The sequence below is a fragment of the Eretmochelys imbricata genome, chromosome 13 (assembly GCF_965152235.1).
Source record: "Eretmochelys imbricata isolate rEreImb1 chromosome 13, rEreImb1.hap1, whole genome shotgun sequence".
In the NCBI taxonomy this organism is placed as follows: Eukaryota; Metazoa; Chordata; order Testudines; family Cheloniidae; genus Eretmochelys; species Eretmochelys imbricata.
Genome location: NC_135584.1, coordinates 30,327,930 through 30,347,434, shown reverse-complemented (window position 1 = coordinate 30,347,434; position 19,505 = coordinate 30,327,930). Strand labels below are relative to the sequence as shown.

The 19,505-nt window shown below is 46.9% G+C and overlaps 1 protein-coding gene across 3 annotated transcripts in view; it reads left to right on the top strand.

Moving 5' to 3' along the window:
* The first annotated feature begins 6,554 nt into the window (after positions 1-6,554).
* CHD6 (chromodomain helicase DNA binding protein 6) overlaps positions 6,555-19,505 on the top strand; it is a 182,890-nt gene continuing 169,939 nt past the window's right edge. For all 3 annotated transcript variants that reach the window (XM_077831681.1, XM_077831680.1, XM_077831682.1), the window contains exon 1: positions 6,555-6,619. The gene's annotated coding sequence lies outside the window, so the exon portion shown is untranslated. The remainder of the gene's footprint in view (positions 6,620-19,505) is intronic.

The following is a 19,505-nucleotide window of genomic DNA, read 5'->3' as shown; positions in this document are numbered from 1 at the left end:
ATGCAAGTGAGCTGTAGCTCACGAAAGCTCATGCTCAAATAAATTGGTTAGTCTCTAAGGTGCCACAAGTACTCCTTTTCTTTTTGCGAATACAGACTAACACGGCTGTTACTCTGAAACCTGGTGAAAACATTCTCTTTCATAAATCACATTTGTCTGAGGTATAAAGTATGCATTGAACATAGCCATAACCCTTTCCTAGTCATCTTTGTGACTGTCCTCAGTAAAGTCAATGGATTTAAAGATATGCTCTGCTTGCTTCCACATAGCATAAATTAAAGAAGATATCTGAACATCTCCAGTTTCCTGGTGGAATTTTGTAAGCAATGCAAAACATAGCTTCCAGTCTGTTCATTCTGAAGGTCTATCAAAGATGACGTTTTCTGAGGCATTGAAGGTAGAATGTTGATGAGATACTGCAACCTTTGTTGCTTTGTGCCTTCTGTTTGCAACTCTTGCTGCTTCTGCTCTCCTCTGGCACCCGTTAGGCTACCTTTACTTCTGAGACCATGTGATACACTGCTTGTACACTGGAGGTTGCAGGTCAGTTTGTACCAGATATGGACTGGCTACCCAGCTTCCATTGTAGAAGAAGTTACTACAGATGTGTTCACTACAAATCCTTTAATGCCTGCCAGGGATAGGTGTTGTATGTTCATATAAGGTATGTTACATATGGTGTTACCTAGTGGTTGAACATTATAATACAGTTTAGCATTCTATTACACTTGGGGTCTTTCTCACTCTTTTAAGCAAAACCCAACTCTCCATCAAAAAACAGTTTTTTCCAGAAACTTTTCAACCAGCCCAGGCTGCTAGATCCTGTCTCCTGACCCCTGGTCTTCTGCAGCAGCCTTTCTGTTCCCTGCAGTTCTTTCATCTGGCTGTTCTTAATTCTCTCAGCTGGCTCTCCAGACAGATCTTCCCTCTAGCTGGTGCTGCTATCAGCTCCATCCCCTAATGGACTCAAGCAGCTCTTCTTATACAGAGGCTTCATTATCACCTGAGGCCTGGTTCCCAGCATGCACAGGCCACCTCTTAGTACCTCCCCCTCGGGGGCCAGTTCAGGATTGTTCCCCACAGTCTGTTCTCCAGATCTTTGTCCAGTCTAGTTTGAAACATCCCCAACCACGGGGCACTCTCTTCCCTCCCACAGATCTGAGATCCTGCTCTGTAAAGAAAGTTCCCCAGATCTTTGCAGGCTACATGTTGCACCCAGAGCTCAGTATGGGACAGTAGGAAAGGGGAGAAATGAGTCATTGCGTAGAAGGGCAGCCACCAGCAGGGGACATGAAGGGATAGAGAGAAAAGGAAGAAAGGGCACCATCAAGGGAAGGGGCATACCCACTGGGGTCCATTACTTTTCCTCTCACTGAGTCTGTGTTGCCTGATTGGGACACTGTGCAATGCAGAATTTGCACAGAATTAATGTTCTGTGCAGAATTTCCTTTTCCCCTGCAGAACTGGTGCTGCAGAGCTTCTGGCTGCCACTAGGGGCCACTGGACCTGGCAGAGCCCAGCTCCCCAGCTCACAAATAGAAGACACTGCTGGAGGGGAGGAGGATGGAGCTGGAGGGTTTCCGCCAACTGCAGTTCCTGGCATGCCCTGAAGGAAGGAGGCGGCATGCAGGAAACTCCATAGAAGCTGGGGACCCAGCTTCAGGCTGTTTCTCCCTCTGGATCCCTGGGCTCTGGGGGGAGGGAATGCAAGTGTTGGGGGGGCATGGCTGGGCTTTGGGGGGAGGGGATGTGGATGTCTGGGCTGGGGGGTGCCCCACAGCTGGGACCTGTGGTGTGGGTGTCTGGGCCTGCAGCTGGGCTCTGTGTGGGAGGGGCAGAGAAACAGGAACTGGGTTGTTGTAGGGGTTTTTCTTAACTCTCTACTCCTGTGGTTTTTGTTGTTGTTGTCTGTATTGTTACAGAAATAGTTGCTCACAGATATTTTGAAAATAAATTACAAAAACTGGTGTTATTTTGTGTTATATATATATAGTGTTATTTTGACAAATAAAATATGCAGAATTCTGCATAATGTTAAAAGGTTGTGTGCAAAAATTTTTAATTTTTTTGCAGAGAATTTTTAATTTTTCAGTGCAGAATTCCCCCAGTAGTAACAATCGCTATCAGTGACAGTTTTTGATGGTTATACTGTGAGTTGCATTTGGATGACTACATTTTCTGGCTCTTGGCAATGCAGCAACTCTCTTTAGCGTTGGGCTGAAAAATGCTGAGTGTCTCTCTGGATGTGCTGGGTGCTCAGTTCTTTCAAAGGTCAATGGGATGGGGTGGAGGGCTCTCAGCTCCTTGCAGGACCTAGAGCTTGATAAATTATCACTATCTGCCCTGGAGCACACAGGCTAACTGCTGGGGCCACACGTCTTGAGGTAAGATCACTTCTGGATCTCAGAGTATGTGGGAATAGTGCAGTTTGGACCCTATTTGAAGCCAACAGAGTCTTTGATATTGACTTTAGCGGGAGCAGATGTAGGTAAGAACTTTGGGGCAAACCAAATTTATAGATTCTTAGAGACCACCAATGCTGCCTGTGTGCAGTGATCAAGCAGAAATCCTCTGTGTTTTCTGCAGATTTGACACACACTGTGCTAGCCCTGTTCTGTTCTGCTATCAGTAGCAAAGTGAAATATCATCACACAAAACCTGCCTTTCCAAATCTACTTTGTGTTGGGCATGATGATCACTTTTATTGTGAGAAGTCTAACTTAGTAGCACAGTCCTGCTTAAGACTGAACTGGCAGATGACTTTCCACTACAAAGCCATCTTTTCAGGATTTATAACACAAAGATTGTTAACCAGTTTCAGGTGCTTTTTTTTCACACAGAGAACTAAAAAGTGATTAGTCTTTACATGAATTGCTGTTGGTATTTTGATAATAAAAATACAGGTTATTTTTCAGAGCGTTCTTCATACAAAGAATTAGGAGTTAATTCTGAGACAGAGAGTAAAGAAAAGGATGAGGGAAGGCAGGACATAGGGAAATGCAGAGAGGTCAGGAACACTTGGCAGAGAGAGAGAGAGAGAGAGGGAGAGGGGGTGCAAAGATAGAGTCAAAAAGGAAAGGAGTTTGGGGAGAAGCACTTTGCACAATTGGATCTAGCAGATCTGATGTAGTCAGAGGGGGGAAAGTGATGCCCAGAATGGGGATAGGGTAAAGACTCCAGTGGATGTAATAGAGACAGATCAACTCCATGTACAGTGGAATAGTGGGAGGCAGCGAGGGGGGAAGGAGGCAAGGGAAGTTATAGGGTTGTTTTGTAGATTCAAATGCACCAGAAGTTTTCAAAGTGATATCTGAAGAGAGAAAGCATCTGTCTGGCTTGCAGGAAGGGTGGGGGATCCCAACCATTCAGCAGGAGGCCTAGAGTGGAGTGAGTGTGCAGGGGGAGTGCATAGCCAAGAGTTGCGGGATGCTAGAATACATAAAGCTCTCAGGAGGTCCAGCAGAGTGCAGCCTGGCAATGGGGGTTTTGAGAACCAGTAGGTCACATAGGAATTGATTTTGAGATGGGCAAGGAAGGTGAGAGGGGATGGGGTGATCCCATGCTGGGGCCCTATTCCCCTCACTCTGGTTACAAGTAGCTCCTATTGATGCCCAAGGAATTACTTGTATCCTGTGAGAGGAGATTAGGGCCCCTGCTTTCTATGGGGTAGGCTCATGTTTAATAAGACTTTAATAGATTCCTAACTTGTAAGGTCAGCAAGGACCATTATGACCATCAAGTATGTCCTACATTACACAGGCCAGAGAATAACACCTAATGATCCCTGCATGAGTTTATAACTTCTGTTTGAACTAGAGCAGAACTCTTAGAAAGACATCCAGTCTTGCTGTAAAGACTCCACCACATCCCTTGGCAATCTGTTCCAATGGTTTAACACTTCCAGCGACTGTTTCTTACGTCTTTGTCAGCTAGATTGACGAGCTCTCTGTTTCCAGAAATATTTTTCCTTCTGTAGGTACTAAATGACTATTATCAAGTCACCTCTAATCCTTCTCTTTGATAAACTGAAGAGATTGAGCTCCTTACATTGTTTGTTGTAAGGCAGGTTTTCCAGATCTTAAGTCATTCTTGTGACTCTTCTTTAAAGCATCTTCAAATTTTCAGCATCCTCTCTAAAGTGCGGATACCAGAATTGGACACAGTAATTATCTAGCAGTGGTGTCATCAATGGTATATACAGAGATAATACTACCTCCCTAGATCTAGTCGACATTCCTGTTTACACATCAAAGGATCCAGTGGGAATTTATGAAGATTGAGGTGCTACTCAGCAAGAGCAAGGGTATCTGAATCTTGCTCTAAAGTAAGAGAGTGCCTCAGATATATAATTAAGAACGGTGGCTATTATCCATGCACATTATCTCCAGCAGATTTCCTACAACTTCTCACTATGCTATTCTAAGGACAGAGTAACTCAAAGCCAGCTGATCTATTCTAAAGATCAGCTCTTCAAAGGTTATCTAGCTTACCCCCCAGACAATGCAGGATCATTCCCTAAATTCTATTTTCTGGTGCTTTCCCAGCCTCGTTTTGAATATCTGAGCCACTATTTTAATAATCTGTGTTAAGATTTTTTAAAATATACATATTTACAAGATGTCTATTGATCAAATAAACAGTTAATATGAATGTCAGTAATAAGTGAAACAAGTTACTGTTTGGATTCCCAACTGTTTGGCAACCCCAGAGCATGGGAATAGCTGGGGAAAATCAAGGCTGATAAGAGAAACTGGAACAACACTAGTCTAATCATGCTGAAAAGAAGCACCAAGTTGTATAGTATGATTTACCAAGGAGAGAATATCAGATTCTGCAGCACACAGAGGGAATCAATGAGATTTAGACATTAGGGCCAGTTGTGACACACTGGTATGACGAGTGTCTTGTGGCAGCGCTGGACAAGGTACAGATAGTCACATCTGTGATGTAATGGTATGGGAGCTTCTCTGACACAAAGGAAAGGCAAGTGGTTGCTGGAACAGGGTGTTAAACATGTCTATTGGCCTGGCTCTCAGTGGTGCTGAGCTTTCATTGACTGGCATGTGAAAATCAGGATGGTATCTCCCTAGGGGAAAAAAAAGATTGAAATTGATGAGTTCTGGGCACTTCACCCGGGGGACATTAATCCCACTTGGAAAAGACGTCCCAGAGAGAGAGAAACCAGCAGAAGGTGGACAATGTTGGGGGTGAGCTGGAGAACAGAGATTGTAGAGGCCACCAGGAACCGCAGCGGCTCCCAGGAGCTGGGGCACCAGAAGAACTAATGTGGTATTTAAGATCACCGGGGGGCTGAGTGAAAAACTGCTGCATCTCATGAGAACAAGGAGGTGAAAAGAAGGTGAAAAGACAGGAGGCCCGAAGACCCGTCTGCTGTCTCCAACCTGTTCTGCTGGGCCAGGTTATCGGAGACTCTGTCACACCCTGTTCCAAAGACCCCTGTAGTACATCTGATCACTGTACGGGGTCAAGGGCTGAACCTAACCCTTATGTTTGTTGTTGTCCCTTCTCTCGTGGAAGGCAGGATTTCACAGCACTCTGAGTGGTACTTGGGAAGATTTCACCACTCCGCAGCTGAGTACTTTGGACCATCCCTGCAACAAGTCTAACAAAGAGCAGTGCCCTAATTGGAGCATGTTTGCAGAAAGAGAAGGAGGCTCTGAGAGCCTTTGGCCCTCTATATCATGCTTATTTCTACCTTTTTTACGGCATAAATTAAGGTTCCAAAGAACCCAAGTGCTGTTTTAATTACAGGCATTTGCCCCATATGTAGCTGCCCCCCTATTAAATACCAGGGGTAAATAAATACATTAGAAAATAAAGGGCTCCGTTTACATTTTATTAACTCTCATTGCAGCCACGAGCCAACAGATATTTTGTGGGGAGGCAGCACGGGTTAGAGGTGGTACCTAGCAGTTTAACATCCAAGAGCTGCAGCCCCAGGCAACTGGCATCCCTGCCAGTGCCCTGCTTTCTCCTCCTCTCCCGCGGCGAGCAAGGATGCACTGCAAAGCCCTGCACATTCCAGCTTTACACATTGTGTTTTTGTGCAGGAAATTTCACATCCGGGAAATGAAAGGCGAGCAAAGACGTGGAATGCAAAGGGGAGAGGTTTTTTTTTTTCCTGGTTGGAGCAAGTAAAACCCCCCTTGATTGGAGGATGCACTGGAAATTCGGGGTTGCCCCCCGCCCCAAGCCCCGGGAACTTGCAGCCGCCGTTGCCCTGCGCGGCAGAGCTGGAAGGCGAGAAGGGGCGAGAAGCAGCGGGGCAAGGGCTGCAGAGCCGGGTGGCTCGAGGGGCTGGGGGTGGGGGTTGGGGGGGGGCTGCACGGCCCCGGCCCAGCCAATCCCAGCAGCGATCACATCAATGCAAATAGGAGCACAATGGAGCTAGCAATAAGCACGCTGCAGCCAAGCTTGAGCGGGGCTGCGCGTGGCTGACGGGCCGGCTGGCCAATGGCAGGCGGGCGGGCCGGCCAGGGGCCAGTGGCGGCGGCGCGGGGGCGGGCCGGGCCAGGCTAGGCTGCGCGCGCGGGGCGGCTGGCTAAACTTCACCAAATAATAGCTGGCTGGGCTTTGGCTGCCGCAGGAGCCATTTTAGGTAAGTTCTGCGCCCAACTTCGGCGGCGGCGGCGGCGCGGCGTTGGCGGGGCCGGCCCGGGCGCGGGGCGCCGCCCGATGAATGAACTCGGCGGCCGGGGCCCGCCGGCGGGGGGGCCGGCCCGGCCATGGCGGGGGGCTCCGTCCTTGGGCTGCGGCCCGGCCCGGCGGGTCACACCTGTGGGGGCGGCGCGGCCCGGCTGGTTGCGGGCACCCCCGGGGCCGGGCTCCCCGCGGGCAGGGGCTGTTCCCCTCCCCCCGGCAGCGTCGCTGTGAGGGGGGCGGGACCGTCTGCCCCGGAGAAGTTGTGGCCCGCGGCCAGCGCTCCGCCCTTCCGCCGCTGCCCCCGGCCCGCCGTCCGGGACGGTACCTGGCCTGAGCTGGGTCGAGCCTGGGGGGCGGGGGCAGCCCGCCCTCCTGCCGCGGAGCTTCGCGCGCTCACCTGCGCGCTGCCCGCCGGCCGCCAGGTGCGGGCATCCCTCGCTGGCCGTTTGGGAGCGGGGGCCGCAATGCTCCGGCAGCGTGCGGGGCCGAAGTGTGCCCCTGCCAGTGCCCCTGCCCCGGGGGCTCTGGGGCTGGCGTGGTGCGACGTGCAGCCAGCCCGATGCCATGGCACTGGACAGTCCCTCCGGAGCGAGCCTGTTTGCAGTGACACGGGGCACTGCGGGCCCGGATGGCATCCTACAGAAAATCTGAGCCGGTGGCGAACCATTGCCACTGTGAGCCAGTAACCCCCAAAGGAAGTATGCTACAGTTGGAGGTGAAGCCAGGTGGAGTCCAGAGTCAGTGCAGTCTTATGTAAAGTATCCGCTGTGGCTGTATGTAGGGGTCTAGGGCAACGGATGGGATTTAGGATCTGTGTTTGCCAGCGAGTAGTTAGAAATCAGATATGCTTCCAGATATTGGGTACCATGGTGCCCGAGTAGGATGGCGAAGAGGGCTGCCTGGAATGTACGTATGGATTCCACACACTCCTATTGCAAAGCTGTTTATTAGCTGTGTCAGAAGAGAATCGGCTGTGCAGCATTTCTGGGTGTCTGTTCTCTATTTTGGTTAGAATTATAGCAAAGTAAATCCATAATTAAGTCTTAAAACTTTAAGGCTAGCAGAGAAACCCCTTCAAAGGCCAGGGTACCATCTTTAAGGGCTTCCTGCCAACTGACCTATGGCAAGCAAGGTCATCTTCCACCTTGTATTGATTAGGAGATAGAAATTAATGCTATTAAGGAGCAACTCTTCTTACAGAACTGCCTGATCTGTTCTGCCTCTTTTGCTGTATGCAAAGCAGACGCAGATCTATTGTGACATTGCAGCCATGTCACAATATAATGGCATCACTGGCACAATAGAGTCTCATCTCATTCATGCTGCAGTCATCTCCAGGTTACCTAGCAGTTATGTTACAAAGCTTTAATCCTAATCATTTTGATTATTACTTTGTGGAATTATCTGTATCCTTACCAGTGAATTTACTGATAATCAGAATAGATTTCTTAGTGTTGATCAGTAGGGTTCTTAGGGTAAACATTCTGAGAAGTCAGAGAGAGACAGACAAACAATATAAAAAGATGAAGACAAATCATCAGCTGATATTACTGGCTAGTGGCACACTTAACAGCTAAGATTTTCTCTATTTATCAGTTTACTTTCCTGACTATTGTGCTAAACTCAAGTAAAGTTAGGAGCTGAGGAGGATGAGTACACAGACTCTTTGTAGGTGCACAGGGAGCTGGTCTTGCTGGGACAGCTGCTGGCTTTTGATGTGGGAGATCCTTTTACTAACTTTGGTATGGAAAGTGCTCGGTTTATTTTTGAGTGAGTTGATACACTTCTTGTGAAAACATAGTCTCTCCTCCTTCGCCTCACCCCCTCTTTAGGAAGCAGGGCAGATGCTTTCTGGGGCTAAAGAATGTTGGGTTCCTATTATTAGGTCAGTAGAGTAGCAGAACAGATTAAATGGTGATCCATAAGGGTTAGATTATCCTATGCATCTATATAGAAGGCTCTGATTCCTTTCTCTGTAATTGCTGGCCTCATTGAAGTGGTATCTTTGGGAATGGCCTGATTGTTAGAGTAGTACTCCCAGACTGCCTCTCATTTCAAAGCCTTTCATTTACAGGTTTACAGATGCTTGGCAGGTGGCACTGCTCATATTGCTGAATTGTCACAGTGTTAGGTTGGTTAGAATATAGCCGAAATGAGAGGGAAAGTTGAGCAGTGCTCATGTGAGCCCACTGCAGCATGTTAACATTGTTCCCACAATCATATCCATGTGATAGGTAAGAAAGCAGCTGCTCCAGTGCTGGCTTTTATTCTTTTGTTTACTTCATTCAGGTGGCATCTCTGTCATGTTCTTCTCCAGAAGGAAATTCATTTTGGGCCACCGAGCACCATAAATGCTTCAGACTTTACTCTTTTTTGCACAAGAAATAAATCCCTCTTGGAGAAAATTGGCTGGTTCACTTGTAGGCGGTGCCCCCTCTACTCTAGTTCTTTTTGGAGCTGCCACCCCCTGGTGTCCTCCTCACTGACTTGGTAGAGAAATTATTGTTCTTCCAGTACTGACTCTTATTACTTTCTTCTCTTTAGTTTTGAGATGTTAAAGGTTAAATAAATTTGAGTAAATGAGCAACCTTTTAAAATCACCTGCTAAGGAAAGGTCAGCAACTCCCTTTGGGGCCTTGGATGTGTCACTTGAACAATCTGTGCCTTAGTTTCCCCTTCTATAAGGGATGTGCGCGCACATAGCAGAGATGTGTTGAAGGTTAATGAATGATGTCTATATAACACTTTGAAGGTGTAAAGTATGATGATGTAGTATGCAATATTATTAGGATTACATCCCAGCAAAACTTCTGTGGACACCTTACGTCAAGGGTTGGCAACCTTTGGCACGCAGCCCATCAGACTAATCCACTGGCAGGCCACAAGACATTTTGTTCATGTTGACCGCCGCAGGCATGCTCCCCCTCTTCCCCCCCCCATAACTCCCATTGGCTGGGAACGGCAAACCGCAGCCAATGGGAGCTGCGGGGGGCTGTGCCTGTGGATGGTCAACGTAAACAAAATGTCTTGCCGCCTGCCAGTGGATTACTCTGGTGTGCCAAAGGTTGCCAATCCTTGCCTTACGTAGTGGTATTTAAAATGTTGCGAAATAAAAAGTAATATTTTAAACTGACTGACGGTGCAAGCCTGGTTCTTCACTCATTGGGATCTACGGACAATGTCTTGGAAATTGTTGCTGTCTTTTTTTTTTTTTTTTTCTTAACATCCAAAGCATCTAAACACAGCCATGGATTGTGATATTTCTCAGAAAGTAGCAGTCCCTTTTCAGGGGTCACCTCACCTACGTTAACAATTAACTAGCTTGACCCTCTGAAATTAGCCAACTTTTTTGCACCATTTTTTTGTGGTGTGTGACTAAAGTATGTCCTTTTTAGAGGGTGTCATTAAGCTTTGTCACAATCTATTTCAGTGTGTTATATAGCAGTTTGCTAGGTGGAGAGAACTGTGCCTTATTTAACTAGTTACATTAACCCTTCTTTCCATTCTCTCTTATATATCAGAATTAGGAAATAGGCCCTTTCTGTGCTATCGGTCTTTATTAGTAGTTGGTTTCAGTAGTTTCCTGGGCCCTTTGTCATCAATGTTGCTAGATCCAATAACGCATATCTTTTTTGCGATCCGCTGATTTCTAGTGACTCAGTAAATTGACGGTGTTCAGAAATGGAGGAGATGTTCCTTATGTTGCACTGTTGCATCTCTGAACGAGAAACAAATGCCTAAATTTCTTTCCCTTGAATTGTGGTTTCATAATTTTTAAGATTAATATCCCTTGAGGGATTCTTAATAATTTCTCCATAATAACTTCTCCAGGGACATAAAGTTTTACAGGTAGATGATGCAAAATATTTTATTTAATGGTGTGTCTTATTTCTAAAGTCATTTGCTCATACAGACAAACTAAAGAGGCTAGCAGCTAAACTTTTGGCCTTGCAGAGCAGCGAGACTTGGCTCAGGGGCCTTTGTGCTTTTGTATGAACTTGTGGGGTTCTGGCCTGAGTTCTTGGAGATAAGAGCTAGTATCTTGCACATCGATATACAGGAGGGGATTTGCTCTTGAAAAGGAGAGAGGGAAGGATTGATCAGGCTCCTGCTCCTGGTGATCCATTAATAAAGGAATGTGGATTTGGTGTGTTGAGTATAGGGGAACCAGGCAGGTTTCTAAAAGACCTTCTCTGAAGTTGTCTTAAAGGAACACTGCCGAGTCCTGTGAGCCCTAAACTTAGATTCTTTCTAGAGGTCAACAGAACCTTACATGAGTAGAAGAGATTTTTAATTACTACTTTAATTAAGAGGGAAAGCTCTTTTTGCTTCCAGGGAGGTAGATTGTAACCCTCCACTGAAATGTTTGAAAGGCACATACTGCAGCTTTGTGCTACTGCGTGGAACAGAGGTAGAGCTGCTGCCAGGAAGTGGAAGTGCCCAGTGTCCAAGCTGGGTGAAGTGCAGAAAGCAAACTGCACAAAGGGAGTAAGCTGTGGGCGTTTAGTAACAACCCCACACATGGATGCAATAGTGGCCTATTTCAATTTAAGATACCTCAAAAAAGATTCCTCTAGGCACCTTGGCAAATAATAGAAAATCAGTGTTACCTCTGCCCCCAAAGTGATACACTAGATATTATTGTAGTCTGTTAGTATATTGGTGGTAGCCTCAAGATCCTGATTAGCATGGGGGTCCCAGTGTGCCAAGTCTCTACAGGCACCTGGGGATAGACAATGCCTTCCCTTAAGAGATTGTAGTGGAATTTCTGTATGCCCAATTGAGTGACAGAGTTGGGGGCAACCTTGCTGACATTCTTTTGTAACAGTGAGTCTTCAGAGAAATACAAAAAACTTGTGTGTGTGTGTGTGTCGGGGGGTGTTGGGGGAAGCTTATGATATAAAAAGAACTCCAAAATAAAAAAAAACCAAACAGATTCTCCTATTATTTAAGACTGGTAGAGTATTTTTTTCCTATGTGATGGGACAATGCATCCGACCATCACAATCTGTCCTTATATGGGATTATCTAGCATGCAGTCTAGTAATCGGACAGTATGCGGCTATTATTATTTATTTAATATTGATGTTGTGGTAGTGCCCTGAGGAACTGCTTTCATCTCTGCTCTTGGGTTTTAATGCTCAAGGCAGGCACTTGGTGGTCAGTTAGGAGACTGTTTCCCTGGGGCTATTCCAGCAGGTTTGTGAGCTCCCTGGGAAGTCAGTGAGAATTGAGGGTACTGCGCCTGTTGGGATTGGGCCCCAAAATCTTCAGGGAGAGGCAGGCACTTGAATGACATTATTAGTTAATAGCATCTAGGGATGTTTACCCCTTCACCACTGTAAGGTCCCTTTCCATGGAGGAAGTGATGCAGTTGGTCCTTATGCCTCAGCCAGAAGCTGTTTCCCTACTGCCTGGGGAGTTGTATTATTGCCTCTAGAGAATACTTGGATTGCAGTGGGTGTAAACCCCGCTATGAAACTAGGAACAATGGGAGGAACAAACCTGCCGAGGCATTTTAAATATGGAGGCTAGTGAGGGGTCTGAGTTCATTGGTGTGCAGCCTTCTCCACACATGTGAAGAATCACATGTTTTAATCACAATGTGCTGTTTCTAAAAGTCGCACAGAGAGACCGCTAGTCCCAGTTTATGTTCCTAGTGTGAGTACGTGCAATGTTCAGGTTGACCGTGACAGTAAATAAAAGTCAAGACATGCCAACCTTAAGCATCTCACAGTGGTGTTATCTGGTCCCTGCTGCATGCATGTTGCATTTGCCATCCTTCTCTCTCCTTCTTTGTGTACTTCAATGTATTTTTGTTGATATTTAGTATATTACAGTATATCCCTAATTTCTGCAGTCTGCCTTTCTCCCTAGCTTTAACTGAACAGTCTTATTGTTGCATTAACAGTTTTTAGCTTTTAATTTTCTCTCTCTTTTTTTTTTTTTATATTCTGTGATGTTAAGATGTAACCCTCCCCAGCCAGTGGCTCACTGGGAGGAATGGACTCGGCTGGGGCCAGAGGCTGGAACTCTCTCTGATGTCTGCCTTGAGGCAGCTCTCAGCAAGTTTGGGATTATAGAATAGCAGCTTCTTGAGTCACTTTTGTGTGGCTCCATCCTTGCCACGGAAACTTCTTTTTCCAAATGGAAGTGAGGAATGTGCAGAACATGTGGGGGTATAGCAAATTTCTGAGACCCCCAAAGTCCTGAGAGCTCTGGAGCCCAATTTACTCAAGTTAAAAAACAACCAACCAACCAGCCAGTGACTCTAGGACTGAGCCCAGACTGGGAAAGCTTCACCCCAAAGGAAAGTTGTTCTGAGTGTCCAAAATGGACATACAATGGAGTCTTCCACAGTGGGAGCACTGCCAGCACAATGCAGACATCCCTGCTTATTCCAGATGGTACTAGACTCCTCCAGCAAAAGAGGGGAAAAAAGTAGAGAGAGACAGTAGATTCTAAGTCTGGAATGGACCATTAGATCATCTGGTCTGACCTCCTGTATATCATAGTTAAAAATGTCTTATTTCCAGTCTGATAGATAAGTGAGTGGGAGGCAGCTGCCCTGGGATATTCTGTGAGGGGACACCACTCTAGCTCAGGAGGAAGCACTGTGACACAAACAGGGAGAGGGTGTGGGGGTATGTGTGTGGTGGTGGTGAGATGTTAAAGAAAAAACCACCCTAACTTGAGAGGGTGTCTTGGAAATTTTAGGTGCCTTATTTTTGATGCCCAACTTGAGACACCTTGGATCAGACTCTGAAGTGGTGAGGGCTCCCAGCTCCAGCTGAAGTTGATGGGAACCTCCTTGAATTTTAGACTCAAGGTGTCTCTAGTTGGGCACCCAAAACCAGTGGCTACTTTCAAGAAGTTTGGCCCATGTGTATTTATTAAAAACCTACATTTGTCATGAGGATTTAGGGAGCAAATTGTCCTCTTGTCTATTAAACCTCTCTCCTCGCAAGCCATGGAGAAAACTGAAAAATTGGGGTTGGTCACTCACTCATTTATGCAGGCGGGTCTGTGGTCTCTCCTCGACTTGTATGTGCTCGTGTGAGTGTATATACACAACGAGCTCACTTTAAAAATTATTTCTGGTGTCAACACAACAATGTGACTGGTTCCAGGTGTGTTCCCCTTATTACATATTGACAGTTTTGCTCAAACAAGTAGTCTCTCTGAAACCAGAGTGAATTTCTTAAGTACAGCCACTAGGCACACACAGACCCACACAATGTGCATTACATCCCCAAATGAGGCCAGTGCTAAGTTCTGGGTGAAGCTTTACCTACCCAGAAGTCAGGAAATTCCAAGTGATGGTTCTTACGAGAACTCTTAGCTCTTTTTACATATATAATAAGTTGTTAAGGCTAACCCTTCCTACAGAAATAAACAGCAGGGCTTTGCTACTTATGAGTAGTTAGCACTTCTATTCCTATGGAAACCATAGCCTTGAGTTTTCTGGCTTTTGTGCATATAAACACCTGAAACGTAATCCTGAATTAATATGGGTTTTAAATTTAATGCCCTTGTTTTTTTTACAAAATAAAATAGTGATTAAGTGCACTGTGTGTATTTGTTAAACACCTGAGAAGAGAGAAGAATGGAGTTCTCTCTGAGATTCTCAGGTAACTGTCTGGATCCAATACTTTGTGCTCGCTTAAGCCAGGAAGGCAATATGTTATCTGTGTGTACAGTGTGCTGCTCTTTTTTTAGTTTCTCTTTTAAAGATTTGGAAAACCTACATTTCTTATTGATCTGTCTTGGTTCCTGTGTGGTGCCCTTCACAGGGGTATTTGAGCACTTCCCAGAATGCACGTATGAAGCAATAAATGTTTCACTCTTCCCGCTCCAGCCAGCCGGGCCTGGCTTTGTTTGTTCTTGGTATGGTGTTATTGTGGGCAGGCTGACGGGAGCAGCGCTTGCAGTTAGCTGTGAAGACACTGAGGTTTGTGGTCACCCTGATCTTTCGATAGACAGTTACAGATTCGTGGGCCAGTCACCGAGAAAGTATTTCCTACACACATACAAGCCTAATTCTTGAGGGCAGTGGTTCCCTCGCTTCACTGGAATGTAGCTGCCTTGGTCACTCTTGGAGGTAGCTTGGGACAGTCCCATGGAGTGTTTGGGAAATGAGGACCTAGCGCTTGAATTTGCCCTGATATCCCAAAGCAAGCCAGCGTATAAAGTGGTTTTCTGCTGCATGTGGTACTGTGTGGATGGCTGCATGTTTAACTAAATGTAGCTTTTTCAAGGATGGTGGTTTCATACCCAGGTGTAAAGGGTTACAGTAATGAGGCCTGCAGACTCTGAGTGCTATGCCCAAATCTGACAGGAGGGAGGGTGCAGTGCTCTGGGCAGCTATCTCTGGAAAGGGAGTTCTGTGGTTGTGTGTCCAGTTGCTTTATGAAATGCAGGCAGACACCGGGGTGCAAGCTCCCCTGCTGAGCTGAGGGTGGTGTTAGAGAGGTGCTAAGCTCTTCTCAGTGCTTCACTCTCCCCACCAGCCTCTCCTTCATTTTCTTGGCTTCAGCTGCCACTCTTTATCCAGTCACTGCTCTTGGAAATGCTGCTGCTCGTGTCTGATATGAAGGGGGGTGGTCATCTGAACATGCCCCGCCAATAGTCCGTGTTGTCCTGATTCCCCCACGTGGCTCTCATCTACTTGAAGTCACTGGGGATGAGGATGGATCCCAGTGAGATGAGGGCTGGGGTAATGGAGCAACAGGTAGCCATCTTGACTGGGTGAGGCCTGAGGGGAACCGTGGAAGCCATCTTGGTGTGATCCTGCTAAGCCTGTCCCATTTCTGAGTGGGATGTGCTGAGGACTTGTGGTTGACATATTAGGAAAACTTTTTCACTAGGAGGGTGGTGAAACACTGGAATGGGTTACCTAGGGAGGTGGTGGAATCTCCTTCCTTAGATATTTTTAAGGTCAGGCTTGACAAAGCCCTGTCTGGGATGATTTAGTTGGGGATTGGTCCTGCTTTGAGCAGGGGGTTGGACTAGATGACCTCCTGAGGTCCCTTCCAACCCTGATATTCTATGATTCACCTCTGTGAGCCTCTGGACTGGCTGCAGGTGTCTCTAATGATCAGCATTCTAGGTGGTAACTGGCATTACCTGTGGGTGTTTCTGCCACATATGGTTTGGACTGGGGAGGCGAGGTGTTGGGGTGAGTTGTGGGGTTCCCCATGAATCCAAAGCATAGCCAGTGTGCTGTGCACCTCTTAGCTGCCAGGAGGGGCACAGCAATGCTCCAGCAGAGGGGAATGTGAGGGCATAATGCTTCCTGTTGGAGGATTTCAGGGCTTGTAATGGGCTAGGTTTTGTTGGAAAAGGGATTCTGTAAAAATGGCCTTCTGGGGCTCCATTTTTATCATCCCTTCGTCACTAGCTGCAGATCACATGTGCTCAGTTTTATGATTGAAAAGATGTACACAACCGCCATTCTGCATACTTCCCCATCTGGGCTCACTCTTTTTCCAGAAATGAAAGTACTACAGTCTGCCTTTGTGACATCTGTGCATTCCCATTAACCTTCCCTGCACAGGTCTCACCAATTGGAACTTAGGCGTCTTCAACAGAATTGACTGCCAAGGAATCCAGCTGCCTCTCCTGGAGCAGCGTTGTTGGCTCTGCAGGTCTGACAGGAGTTAAAAGCAGTAAAACTTTACTTTAATTAATAGTCATCTGACTTTGATGCACATTGGGGCAGGTCTAGAGTAAGAAGGGGCTGCTTCTCATTAACCAGTCTTCAGAGCATTTCATTTATCTCTTCAAAGGTTTGAAGTGCTATGTTAGGTGCGTATTCAGAGCTCTTGGTATGTAGCCCATTCATTACAAATTACAACCTAAACATACATACAGCCTGCCCATGAATGTGCGCCCCCCCACCCACACCTTCCTCAATAGTCTGAACAAGCTTTGCAGAGTGCTTGGAAGGATGAGAAAATGACGGGAGTGGGGAGAGGTTCCAAAATGAAGGATTCCTGCCTTCCAGACAGCAACCTGCTAGCAGTACCCTCTGTTTGGTAGTGAGGGACACCAGCTCAAGAGGCTCTTAAAACATGTTAGAGTACATGACACAAAGGCATGAGGACAGTTGCCACAGAGCCTTTCCTCATAGTCTGATAGCTAACCGGCTGGACGGATTCTCTCCCAATGGTTCCAGGATGTTCCAATGCTTTTGGGATGAGAACAGTGACAAAACTGTCTTCCCAAAGAGTAACTTCAAAAATCAATTAGGAGTCCTTGGAAATGTGGGCTTGGCCGGGAAGTGCCTTGCCAGCGAGATGGCTGTGTCCCTAGCAGGCCCACCGGGTTGAAGGTTATATGGTAGGAGAACATTATTGCCCGAGGGGTGGAAACATCACTTCTGAGGGGCTGCAATGGCTGCAGCTGGAGACGGAACCATTGCTCTGTGAAGGACACTTGTCAAACCCAGGGGACAATAGATTTTGCTTCAATGTTCTCAACTGCCCATGTTTCTAGAGAGCCTCAGGGGCAGGCTGAGTGCTCCAGCGTGAGGCTCTGGGTGCAGAGCAGCAGGAGCAGCTGCTGCCATCTTGGATTAATCCTTCCGTGCTAGCTTCTCTTCATCTCATGCTTTTTGTTTTTTTTGTTTTTTTTTTTTCTTAGTACAAGGGAGGCTAAAAAGCTGCGGAGAGTCAGGGAGCCCCTCAAACATGGCACAGACTGTAGTACGTCTGTGTAAGATTGACTGTTTCAAATCCTGGGTCTCTCCAGCAGTTGCCTTCCCCTTTGCTGCCTGCCCCTTTGCTGTCACATGGACAGCATGCCTGGTAATGAATGTCATCAGGCTGTGTGGTGTCTGGGAGCCATACCCCCTGTAGGGGGCAGCATGAAGCGCACTGCCAGAACAGGCTCCTGGAGAAAAGTTACTCGAGGCAGACAAAGCACCTCCCTGAGTGCAGGAGACTCCTCCCTTTCAGAGGGAACAAAGTGGGCTCCCTGTCCTGGGAGCCAGGTGTGCAGGCGGATGCAGAGGAGGTGGGGCCATAGTGCTGCTGCCACCTGTCTCCGTATTTGGGGTGGCTAGTGCGTGCCATGGCAGGTGTCCTTGTGTTCCTGGCATCGTCATAACGTTTCCTTCCTCCCCTCCCCCAAATCCCTGTATGTGAGCTGAGACCTATAATTCTGATCAGGGCTGAAATGTAATGTCCAGGCTATAATCCAGGCCCCTGAGAACAGGATCTTACAGTGGCAGCATTGACCCAGCCCTGCATAAAGTGCCCTCGCTTCTCAAGGCTACTTTAACGTGGCTTATAAATAACAATTCAAAATGCACAGCACACATTCTGCAGACAACATACTGTGTGTGCAAAGCACATTGCCCTATCCCAAGAGCATGCAGCATAGAGCCTAGAAAGGTACAGGGGAGGAGAATGGAGAGAGTGCTCTTAGAAAGAATTCCTTCTGCAGTTCCACTGTGCAAGTCTCTGGAGTGAGTGCCCTGCCGTGCAGTGCACGCCACAATAGCAGAGCAAGGCTTGTCCTTGCTATGCTGTCTGTATTGCAGTGACACATCAGAGAGCAGGGTTCCTATTATGCTAGGCACTGTGTAAACATCTAACAAAAAGATGGTCTCTGCCCTACAGAGCTTACAGTCTTAAAAGCCAGCTAAATGGCCTTAACATTGAGACTGATTTAAAGGCTGTCTGCCACGATGAGCTTGTGCAACCTGGTAAATATTTACTAGAGAAGAATCTGGGCGGTAAAATATGAAATAGCTGTTTCTGTGGCTCGCTCTGCTGCAGTGTCAGAGACAGGCAGGATACTGATGTCTATAGCCAAGAATCTGAATGCATGCTAGAAACTTTAGTTCAATTCCTCAGCCTCCCATGAGGTAAGGTAGTGTTGTTATCCCCATTTTACAGATGGGGGAATTGAGGCACAGAGGCTGCTTCTGCCCTGCTGTGCTTTGAGTCATTTATTATGGAAACTGGGTGCTGAGTGCAGCCACATGAGAATTCTCTCCTTTCTGGCGTTTGACGTCCATTGTTCTGAGTGGACGACAGGACTTGGGACGGGAGGGCCAACATTTTCAAAAGTGGCCTGTGATTTGGGGTGTTTGTCTGTGGGTGCCCAACTTGGGACATGTAATGTTTGATTTTTCAGAGGTGCTGAGCCCTTGACTAATAACCTTCAGGGGAGCTGCAGGTGCTCAGCACCTCTGAAAAGCATGTCTCTCAAGTGGAAAACTTTGGTCTAAGTAACTTGCATAAGACCAGCACTGTATTCAGGGTGGCGATGGGAATAGAAGTCAAGACACCGAAGTCAGTTCTCTGCTTCAGCTGCTAGAGCAGGAGTATGGCATTGCTGTCCAAGCTCTCAGGTTAAGGCTCAGGGCTATGCATCAGGCCAGCAGAAATACAGTCCTTTTCCTTTCAAACAACAACAAAATGTTATTGTCACACTATTTTCTGATAAAGCTGCATCAAGAGTAGGTGATATTTGAAGTTTGAATTGTGGCTGTAACTGTCCCTCGATAGGGAGTGGTGCCTTTGCGGAGTGTGAGGAAAATGGATTTAAGTAATAGTAATTTGAAGTAATGGTCAATTGAAACTAGTAATACTGCACATGCTTAGTAAACCATCTTGAGTAGGTCTACACTACAACAAAAAACCTGTGGCACCGGGTGTCAGATCCTGGGTCAAATGACTTGGGTTCAGGTTTATGGGACTAAAATTTGTAGTATAGATGTTCTGGCTTTGGCTGGAGCCTGGGTTCCAGCCTGAATCTGAATGTCTACACTGCAATTTTTAGTCCTGTGGCCTAAGCCCTGCAAGGCCAAGTCCGCTGACATGGCCAGACAT